Source organism: Pristiophorus japonicus, chromosome 1 (assembly GCF_044704955.1).
Source record: "Pristiophorus japonicus isolate sPriJap1 chromosome 1, sPriJap1.hap1, whole genome shotgun sequence".
Taxonomy (NCBI): Eukaryota; Metazoa; Chordata; class Chondrichthyes; family Pristiophoridae; genus Pristiophorus; species Pristiophorus japonicus.
In genome coordinates, this window is record NC_091977.1 from 86,431,688 (window position 1) to 86,442,024 (window position 10,337).

The window sequence follows — 10,337 nt, forward strand, 5'->3', positions numbered from 1 at the left end:
ATAGAACTATGCATTGAAAATTATAGTTTGGATAGCCTTGTTACATTCCTATTAAGGATTAACATACCTTGCCTCTTCTGTTTCATATATCCTGTATTGTCCCAGATTTGAAATCTCAACAACCTGTTAATGACCTTTTAGTAAAACACCAGTATGTAACGTCTCCCTCTCTCTCTCATTTCCCTGCATGTCAGCAGGTTTCCTTGGTTTTCTTCCCATATCTATATACATGTTATTTTCCCAGAAAATTATGGAATTTCCCATGAATATTTCCATAACAAAGCCTAATGTACCTTTGAGCCATGAGTCATTCAAAGTTTTCCTTGCCAGTATTCAACAAAAGTTCCCAGTTTAGAAGAGCCTCAGTACTCTACTGGCTCTGTGACCAGTTCTTTCCTTATCTCCTCTTTTAAAGGAATCTGCAGGACTACCTTCCAGCAGTTCAGCCAGGATTGATCTTCATAAATTTCCCGTCCTCCAGTGTTATTGCTCAGTATATGTAATATTTGGTCAATATCTCCAGATGTCCCCTCTTTACTGCTTTTCTTGTCACTCAGATTGTTTAAAAATATATATATATATATTATCCTTTCAAGACTTCAATACTTTTTTCTATGAAGCTATCATATATTTGATTGTAAAGTCAGTAAATGCATCTTCAAAAGCCACCTCCTACCAACTACACCATTAGCCTTGCACACTGCACAATGCGCACCACCCCCCCCCCCCCCCAATCACTCACCTACCAACAATCTGTACCAAACACGAGTAACAACTCACAATCCTAGCTTCACCTCACCCCCTTGGAGGAGATGCTGGTATCCTCATACATTATCCTTCTTCTCGCATGAGACTAAGAAGTAGAAGAAGTAGAAGGAAGAAATAAATAAATAAAGCGGAAAAAACACCGTCACTCGATTTGACACACCCAGCCATCAACTTCTCAAGGCCAACCAGGAAGGCCATTTGCAGTGTTCCCCACTGAAAGTCAGCGGCCTTCCATCAGCCATGCTGCAACCACTGGGGTAGCACTGCGTGAGATCTGTAGGATAGGCAAAGGCACACACAAAACAGCCACTAAGAGAATACATAAGGGTGATGAGTCGATTTCTTGATGTCATAGTGTATGGATAGATGTATAAAGTTAGATTGGAAAGTTTGCTTTGGGGTGACTTTTATTTCAGTATTGTGGCAAAGAGATGCTGTGTTGATCAGTAACAGAGGGAAGATAAAGTGTGGAACTAATATTGAAAAGGGAATTGGGGTTATGGTCACTGTTACCACAGGCGGATGATTCCATCCTGGATATCCAGGCCAGAAAGCAGCTGTCTGGGTTGCATCCTTCCTTCTACTTCCTCCTCTTCTGCGTCTTGCTCTTCTGCTTCTTTCTCTTTGTGAAAATTCAATTCATTAATGTAAGTTAGAAACAGTAGTTGTCTCAATACCAACCCTGGGACACCCCACTCTGTACTTTGCCCCGAGCCTGACATTACCCTCCAACCAATAACCATGGCTTTCTACCCTTCAGCCAGTTGCTTATCTATGCCCATATTTTCCACTGAATCTCCACAGCTTTGTGCTTAATTAGTAATCTTCTTACCAGAACTTTAGCAAATGTCTTTTACATGCCTAAGTATACAACGTAATAGGGTTTTCCACAGTCTACATAGGTTGTCACTTCCTCAAAGTAATCAAAGAGCGTGGTCAGGCAGGAACTTTCTTGTCCAAAGCCACGTTGACTGATCTTTATTATACAAACATAAGAATATAAGAAATAGGAGCAGGAGTACGCCACATGGCCCCTTGAGCCTGTTCCACCATTTAATAAGATCATGGCTGATCTGATCATGGACTCAGCTCCACTTCCCAGCTCCCAAAACCCTTATCGCTCAAAAATCTGTCTATCTCCGCCTTAAATATATTCAATGACCCAGCCTCCACAGCTCCCTGGGGCAGAGAATTCCATAGGTTTACAACCCTCTGAGAGAAGAAATTCCTCCTCATCTCAGTTTTAAATGGGTGGCCCCTTATTCTGAGACTATGTCCCCTAGTTTTAGTTTCCCCTATGAGTGGAAATATCTCTTCTGCATCCACTTTGTCGAGCCCCCTCAATATCTTACATGTTTTGATAAGATCACCTCTCATTCTTCTGAACTCCAATGTGTATAGGCCCAACTTACTCAACCCCTTCATAAGTCAACCCCTTCATCTCCAGAATCAACCTATTGAACTGTCTCTGAACAGCCTCCAATGCAAGTATATCCTTCCTTAAATATGGAGACTAAAACTGTACGCAGTACTCCAGGTGTGGCCTCACCAATACCCTGTACAGTTGTAGCAGGACTTCGCTACTTTTATACTGTATCCCCCTTGCAATAAAGGCCAACATTCCATTTGCCTTCCTGATTACTTCCTTGTGTTCTTGTATAGATAATCCTTAAGGTAGCATCTAAAAGTCGATTCCATTATTTTACGTCCAATAGAAGTAGAACCAATGGATCGATAGTTACCTATGCCTATTTTGTCACCCTTTCTTGTACATGGGCCTCATGTTTGCCTGTTTCCAATCTACTGGTACCTCGCCAGTCTTCTTAGACTTACTTATGTTGTTGTCAGTGCTTTACAAATCTTCTCATTAGACTCTCTTAACACACTGGGATAAATATAATCTAATCGTGGATATTTATTTGATTTAAGCCCTTTGAGCTTCTTAAACACTTTAATAATATTTATATTGAAGTCTTGCATTATACCTTGGTACTCTTTGTTTGTGGGGAGAGCATGCTGTTAAAGTCTCGTTGTAAATTCTTGGAGGAAATAACAATTCGGATTATTTACTCATCATCATAGGTGGTCCCTTGAATGAGGATAACTTGCTTCCACATGGGTTCACAGATGTTTCAATGAAGGACCCGATATTCCAGTCCTGAACTCCAATTGAAGGGATGGAAGATGCCTGTGCGTGGATTTTTTTAACGTGTGGTGATCGTTGCACATCAGCCACCACACGGGCTTGACAGAGCTAGGCCTTTATCCAGTGGCAAGGGTTAACCAGGACGACTGGAGACCTGCTCTGCTGCACAGACCTAGTGGGCACACATATCACAGTGTGGGCTGGCCCGTGCTGCCCCTGGGTCCTTGGCTCTTCTGGGCCCCGTACCCTCATTTGCAGCACCTCCGCCACGATCTCTCACCGCTCCACCGCCACAAACATTTGGCGCACCTCCGGCACAATCTCTCATCGCTCCTCCGCCACAAACATTCGCCGCACCTCTGCCACTACGTCATTACTATGCCATTCACACCCTATCCAGAAAAACCTTTTTCTAACCTCTATTATTACCATTTCAATCTGGTCCATCATCCCTTTTGTCTATCTTGTGCTCATCATCAGTTGTGAGCCCTTTTGCATCTTTCAATGCTCTTAACTGATCTTTAACAGGCCTTTTACCATCATACTACTGAAAGATTTTTTTACTGTCATATTTAGCCTCTGCAGCTATGCTTTTTTCTGGGTCTCCCTTTGCCCCACTGATCACCATTTTAACTTGTTTCTGTATGATCTTAAAGTTATCCCAGTAAGCCCCTTCTCTTTTATCCCTGCATGATTTGTAACGGTAATTTTCCTCTTTATTTCACTTTAAATTTGTTTGTCAACCATTTTGAGCCACACTTGTTTAATCTGAGTTTATTTATCTTTGATATGCACTCGTCCTGCAGCAGTACGTATTTTCAACCTTAAACTATGCCTCAACCTTAAACTTGCCCTCAACTGTCTTTTCATGTCTAGCATCCGCAATAAGCGAGAAAAGATAGCGAACGAAAAGGAGGAAGAGTTCGGGAGAAACTATAGAAGAAAGTCATGATTTAACCAGGAGTTCTCAACCGGGGGTCCGTGAGAAGATTTCAGGGAATCCGCTAGTTGGTTTGCCCCAATCATATACTGGGGAAGATGGTGATATATATGACAGAAAAATAAGAGACTTTGGTATATCATCATCGTCATAAGCAGTCCCTCGGAATCAAGGAAGACTTGCTTGCATTCTTAAAATGAGTCCTTAGGTGGCTGAACAGTCCAATACGAGAGCCACAGTCCCTGTCACAGGTGGGACAGATAGTCGTTGAGGGTAAGGGAGGGTGGGACAGATTTGCCGCACGCTCTTTCCGCTGCCTGCAGTTGATTTCTGCATGATCTCGGCGATGAGACTCGATGTGCTCAGCGGCCTCCCGGATGCACTTCCTCCACTTAGGGCGGTCTTTGGTCAGGGACTCCCAGGTGTTGGTGGGGATGTTGCACTTTATCAGGGAGGCTTTGAGGGTACCGTTTCCTCTGCCCACCTTTGGCTCGTTTGCCTTGAAGGAGTTCCAAGTAGAGTGCTTGCTTTGGGAGTCTCATGTCTGGCATGCGGACTATGTGGCCTGCCCAGCGGAGCTGATCAAGTGTGGTCAGTGCTTCAATGCTGGGCTGTAGTAATACCTGCCCTCCTGTATGGCTTAGAGACATAGACCATGTACAGTAGACATCTCAAGTCGCTAGAGAAATACCACCAATGATGTCTCCGAAAGATCCTGCAAATCCCCTGGGAGGACAGACGCACCAACATTAGCGTCCTCGACCAGACCAACATGCCCAGCATTGAAACACTGACCACATTTTGGTATAATTTGAATAGAGACTAGCTATATCTCTTATGGAGCTGCATCACTCTGCAGATACAGTGGTTGCGAATCTGTGCCAATCTAGCACTGGTGAATCAACCGTTTCTATAGCTACAAATGGACAATTCTGAGTGCCGGGAAGTTAATAAATATTTTAATATTTTAAGGGCGTTAAAGGATAATGTGAGACAACATTGCAAAGAGTGGTTTTAGAGATGAACGGTGCAGACACATAAAGTGAGAGAGAAGATTGGACTATTGTGAATGTTGCAGTTGTCCTGGTGACTCCACACTCTCTTATCCTCCCCCTACACATGGCTCACTGACACGCTCTGGTCAGATTTGTTGGTGGAATTTTCACACCCGGGTGATTCAGCATTTGTCCAGGTTTGGGAAATGTTTTAAAAACACTTCTTGATATCTTCTAATATAGTCAAACAGATTAAAATGCTGGTTTGCAACTCATTACGTGTGTGATTTCCGATGCAAAAAGCTTACCCATGTTACTATTCAGCAAAGGGCTTTTAATCTCAAGTGATGGGCTGTTTTGCTTCATTGCAGGGATGTGTAACGACTGCCGTTCTACAGGCAGAACCTGAAATTAAAAAAGAAAAAAAATTAAGACAGCTGTACGAGTGACTTTGCCTGGTCGTTTGAACCCAGCAATTTTAACTGGTTTACGTACACTCAAGCCGTCTTATTACCTTCTTATAACAATTAGAATAAAACAGCTTTTGCTGTAAATTCAACGCGGGCGATGGCACAAATCGGGCAGTATCAGACCGGCCGCCCCTTGTACACCAAGCCTGATATTCAGCTCCATTGACTGTAATGGAACAAAATATCAGCCGCTTTTTTGCACAACCGTCTGAGCCAAATTTTTAGGCCTTGGGGCTGTCATGTATTCAACTGTCATTGTAATCCATGTATAAACTGATCTAAGTTGTACACCATGAGAACACTGACCACTAGGTGGTGAACTTGTGGGAGACACTCCCAACTTGGACTTTCAGGTATAAAAGGGGAGGCTCCACCCACCTTCATCACTTCAGTGCTGGCTAGTAAAAGACTGGTCACGGAGTGACCTTCTCTCTAGTATGAGCCTCGTGTGCATTTGTACTGTATAGTAAGGACATATCAGGGGCAAAAGGATAAATAGTATCCGGTGTGACTTTCTCCTTCAATATCTTCAGTCTGAGTTAATAAAATAGGTGAAGGTGTTTTCATGATTTCCCTCACACCTCAGACTCAAAGCATTATATTGATTACCCTGTGCTTCTCTGACAGACAGATAGGCCTAGTCAGGGCACTCGTGTCCTTTGAGATACCGCCAGCTATTTGTGAAAGAGTTGAGGAGAAGAGAAGAGTGGGCTGCCTTTGTCACGAAAGGATTTATGGCGATGAGGTCGATGGGTAAAGTCGCTCAGGGCACTGTTTATTTCTCCATTTCTCTCAGATGCCATCCACCTCCGCCATTTCTGATGCTGGTGACAGACATACCAATGTTAGCATCCTCGATCAGGCCAACATCCCCAGCATCGAAGCACTGACCACACTCGACCAGCTTCGTTGGGCAGGCCACATTGTTCGCATGCCTGACACACAAGACTCCCAAAGCAAGCACTCTACTCCGAACTCTTACAAGTGAGTGTGCCCTGGGTGGGCAGCGGAAACGTTACAAGGACACCCTCAAAGTCTCCTTGATAAAATGCAACATCCCCACCGACACCTAGGAGTCCCTGGCCAAAGACCGCCCTAAGTAGAGGAAGAACATCCGGGAGGGCGCTGAGCACCTCGAGTCCCAACGCCGAGAGCATGCAGAAATCAAGCGCAGGCAACGGAAGGAGCGTGCGGCAAACCAGACTCCCCACCCACCCTTTCCTTCAATGACTGTCTGTCCCACCTGTGACAGAGACTATAATTCCTGTATTGGACTGTTCAGTCACCTAAGAACTCACTTTGAGAGTGGAAGCAAGTCTTCCTCGATTTCGAGGGACTGCCTATGATGATGATGATGATGTTCATGCAAGTTGCTGGCTTCCACTGCCTTGTTGGGGCTTGTTTTCCTAATAAGAGGGAATTTCTGTTACCAAAATGGATCTGGAATTTTAGTCCAGTACGACCAAATGTGCACAAAATGAGCCTGTAGTGAGCACTGCACTTGCTGCTCCTGGTTCATTTCCTGTTGAGCAAATGGTTCATGGGGTGGAGCAGTCTTTGGGCAGCAATTGGGCATATAAAGGGCCCATACTTGCGGTTGACGGTGTAGCTAAGGTGTACACCCCCAACATCGCAATGAAATCCATACCTATCTCGTGCGATCCTTCCTGTGAGAACTTCCTTTCAAACGCTGCAGAGTTTCGTGCAATGTATTCCCCCACAGAGCCCAGGAGTGCGCCGTTGTGCGTATGCGAATCTGGTATTTCGTGGAGCGTGGTTCTTTTACTTCCTGATTCTTAGCCAATTGCCAATCCAATACCCCCCAAAGTGAAATTCTGGGTAAACTCAATGGGAATACCTTATTTTCTCCTTCATACAGATATATAGATTTCAGATTCTCCAAAGAAAATTCCATCATTTTCTCATAGTAACAAACATTTATTACAAATCTCCTTTTAAAACAAAGTATTTCAAAACTTTCAATGTGCCAATTTTTATGATTACAAACTTGCCACAATCAGTGTAGCCCATTCATCACAATAAACTCTTATTACAAACTATTTGTTGTGTAAAAATTCATTGTCACAAATGCATTGTATAAAAATCTCACACTAAAAGGCTACCATTATAATAAATTCTGTAACTGTAATCTTCTTCTGGTAATAATCTGTTATTGTATATCTCTCATTAAAACAAAGTATGTTTATTCAAAATTCACAAACATCATTTGTTACAAACCTCTTTTAAACACATACTGGCAATACAAGTCTCTCATTACTTTACACTCTGATTATTAACTTCTCAATAAAATAAAAGTTACAAACCACTTATTTAATGCTTTATTCAGTGTGCTTACAAACACTTCATTATGATAACCTCTTGAAATAAATCTCCCATTTTAGCATTGTCTTGTTTCAGATCTTTTTGTTATTACAATTTTCTCATCTGGTCCCCTTACGCTGTGCAACAGGCTTCCTGCATTTGTTTACACAAGACTTAATAATTTTCAGCGTAGTTACCTCGCAATAGGTGGGCAATTAGCCCAATTTTGGAATCATGTTTATTTGTATGAGGAGATGAAAGATGCAGCAAAGCCTATGTGCAGGCTTGACAGATCGCAAGTTCGGGATTTAGCGCATACAAAAGCTCATGTGGAAATCCTGAACTGGCAGTTCAAGTTTCAGTTTCAAAGGCAGTATAACGGCTGCAAATTCAGGGATAATATAAATTTAGGATAATATAAATAGTAGAAAATACTGGAAATACTCAGCAGGTCAGGCAATGTCTACGGAAAAAGAAACAGAGTTAACATTTCAGGTCAATGAACTTTTGTCAGATCTTAAACTATTGCCGCGATTTTCCCGACCTTGGTGGATCTGTGGCGGGTGACGCCAGGGATGGGTCCTTATCCCATTCCTGTCTCCATCCCGGTCTCCGACATGACTTTTCCCTGATTGGGCTTGTTAAGTGCACCCAGCGCGTTTGCCGGCCAATTGAAGGAAGCGGGTCTGATGATGTCATTTGATGAAGTGTCATCAGGTTTCCTTAAAGGGCTATATACTTTGACATTTGCGCTGTCAGTGTTCTATAGCATTGAGGTGCTGCAAACACTGACAAGCACTGCACAGAGGTGCACGGCTGCACCCAGGCTCTCCCATGACTCCATCCATATGCAAATGAAGGGAGTCACAGCACGCAGGGAGGTTCTCTTCCCTTCCAATGGGCAGAAGAGACCTCTGCAGGAGACCAACGCAGCCTGGTTCCACATTGCACAGGAAGGCACAAGCAGGGATGTCATCAGGAGGACAAATCTTGCAATGAAATGTTACGGCACAACCACACTCGGCCTCATCCTGCTGTACCACTCACCACATCCCCATTACTCTGCCTTCCCGACCCTACTACTGCACATGCTTACTCACACCAACATACCTTGCACCTCCACCCATCCCTCTCTATCTACATTATCACTTTCCGATCTGACTAGCCACCCCTCACACTCACCCTCATCCTTGTCCAATCATATCAACTAACACACAAGGGTAGGCACTTGTCATTTTTAGCCAATGATCATGTGAAGTTTCTGTTAATGTGCTGTCCAACATTGAAATCTTCATTTTCAACACTTTGCTTTCTTGGACAGATTTGTGTGCACCTTTGGAAGTGGCTTAATGAGTTGCAGTGAATGGTGCTCAGCGCTGGCAGACCTGACATCGGGAAATATTGTTGTGCGAGTTTTGAAAGTAGGTTCCTGACCCACTGTTAATCATGTTAAATTTCACAGTTGAACCGCCACCATTCGGATATGCTGAGCAAGGCAAAATCACCGTTAACTCTGTTTTTCTCTCCACAAATGCTGCCTCACCTGCTGAGTATTTTCAGCATTTTCTAGTGGGCTAGAAATTCATCTTGGGCGGTGGCGCAAACCGGGTGATATTGGATCAGCCATCCATTCTATATTCCTCAGGTGCTATGTGTAACGGGCGGCCAATATAATATTTTGCGCCATCATTCGAGACAAATTTCTCGGCCCCTATTTTTATTTCCAGCATCTGCCGTATTTTGCTTATGCAAATTTAGGACATAATAAATTGTTATTTACATAAGGTGTAATAGAACTATTAAAAACGAATATCCATACAGATTAAAGTACTTGTGTTGTATTACAGGGGGTCCGCGGAATTTTTATAACATGGGAGGGGTGCCTCGGATGCAAAAAAGTTGAGAACCCCTGATTTAGGGGACGAGAGAGAAAGACTTGATCCTTGTATCTGACTGTTTTACAACAAGGTGACTTCAGAGTTTCAGCAAGACAAATTTCCCCATCTACACAAAAGCAAAATACTGCGGATGCTGGAATCTGAAATAAAAACAGAAAATGCTGGAAATCTCCAATGGGTCAGGAGAGAAACAGAGTTATTGGCCCAGAAATCCCGGACATTCGACTGGATTCTAGAAAAAAGAAGCGCACTTACCTGAAGCTGCTGCGTCCACGAGAGATCCCGGTCGTGAGGCCTCCACTCACTGCGCCTCACAGCGCTTGCATGTCAAGATGTGCGCAGGGCTAGAGCTGCAGTCACATGGCTCTGGGCAGCCAATCAAGGTAAAGTATGTTCTCATTCATAATAATGGGAACTTCTTAAGTTGGAGTTCCCATCATTATGAATGAGAAACCCCCCCAAACATACAAAACATGAAAAAAAAATAGAAAAAATACACGACATATTTAACATTAAGTTAAATTAAAGTTATTTATGTATTATTAAAAATATATATTTTTCCGATTTTTTAAAAAGGTTTTTTAATTTTGCTGTAAAATAAATTTAACTTAGTGGGCAGGGTTTTTAAAAATAAAATGTGCTTTGTTAATGTTATTTTTTATGTTTTAAGTGTGGTTTAAAACTCTTACGCTTGTAAAAATAGGCGATGTGCCTGCTTTTATCAGGCGCAAGAGTTTTCAGGACATCCGCTGGGTAAGATATGGGTAAATACCGCAACCTTGCCCATGTGAATGTCCT